The sequence below is a fragment of the Fukomys damarensis genome, unplaced genomic scaffold (assembly GCF_012274545.1).
Source record: "Fukomys damarensis isolate Sample0158 unplaced genomic scaffold, DMR_v1.0_HiC HiC_scaffold_9, whole genome shotgun sequence".
Lineage (NCBI taxonomy): Eukaryota > Metazoa > Chordata > Mammalia > Rodentia > Bathyergidae > Fukomys > Fukomys damarensis.
Window position 1 is genome coordinate 27,485,607 of NW_022900921.1, and position 1,158 is coordinate 27,486,764.

General features: G+C 52.1%; 1 protein-coding gene across 10 annotated transcripts in view; it reads right to left on the reverse strand.

Moving 5' to 3' along the window:
• The window catches only part of Rnf44 (ring finger protein 44), a 17,448-nt gene that overhangs the window by 8,700 nt on the left and 7,590 nt on the right, over nt 1-1,158 (reverse strand). For 7 of the 10 annotated variants that reach the window (XM_010622119.2, XM_010622117.2, XM_010622122.2 and 4 more), the window contains exon 1: nt 809-876. The exons of 2 other annotated variants lie outside the window; for them this stretch is intronic. The gene's annotated coding sequence lies outside the window, so the exon portion shown is untranslated. Of the gene's footprint in view, nt 1-676; nt 778-808; nt 877-1,158 lie in introns of those variants that run through there. One more of the 10 variants, XM_010622116.3, reaches the window with a different exon arrangement.

Here is a 1,158-nt window from a genome sequence, read left to right on the forward strand (position 1 = left end):
AGGCAGGTTAAAAAAAAAAAAAAAACCCTCTCAAAGTAGAACTCCCCCGAGTGGCGCCTGGAGGCGGTTGAGGGCGGGACCACTACACTGCAGAGTCTTTGGCTAGCTCAGTCTTCCTGTGACCTTGGTCAAGGAAATTCCTTCACTTCCGAAAGCCTCAGTAGCCACAACTGTAGAATGGGGACGGAAATCGCTCCTTCCTAGAGAGCCCCACTAAAACCAGAAGAGACAAGAAGCAAGAAATCAAATGGTCACATTAGGATGGTTGGAAACCAGTGTCCCTGAAAGGCAGGCTCCTTCCCAAAGCAGGCCAGAAACAGGTTGTGGGGTTCCGGGAAGCTTCCACAGCTACCTATCCCTGGGAATGGGACCTACGGGCTGAGACTCGGACACCTACGCCGAGAGGGACCTCTTTCATACCCCTCCTACTCCTTTGTGTCGCACTCGAAGGGGCAATGGGGGCGAGAGGCCAGACCGCAGCGCCGGGACTGGGACGCTGTGACTTTAAGAGCTGAGGATCCTGGACCATGTGCTCGGCGTGAGACAAAAGCAACAACAAAGGAAGTGGCGGCCACAGGGGGAGGGGGCGGCTCCTTCCTCTCAACCGCAGCGCTCAGCCTCAAGAGGAAAGACCCGGCCCGGCTTTGAGGGGTGCCCGGATCCCAGGGGGTCTCACCGCCTCGAGTCCAGACCGCACTTGATTAACCCCTGAGGACCCAGGTGGATCACGGGTCCCATTCCCCAGGGAGGGGAACAGGAGTTTCAGGGGTGCGGGAATTAAGAGTTTGAAGCCCTAGCCCCGACTCACCTTCGGCCTCCCGGCCACACGTTGACTCCTTTGTTCACGATCTAGGACGGCTAAACTGGGCAGGGGGGAATTAACATAGTGAAAATTGCCATATTTTCAAAATGGCTATGTAGATTCAATGCAATCCCAAATGAAATACCAGCAGTATAATTCACAGACCTTGAGAAAACAATTCAAAAATGATTTTGTAACAAGAAGATACCTAGAATAACAAAAGCAATTCTAGGCAATAGAGCAAGTGTGAGGGGTGTCACTATCCCTGACTTGAAACTACACTACAAAGCTACTGTGATAAAAACAACATGGTGCTGGCAAAGAAACAGATCTGAAGACCAGTGGAACAGATTACA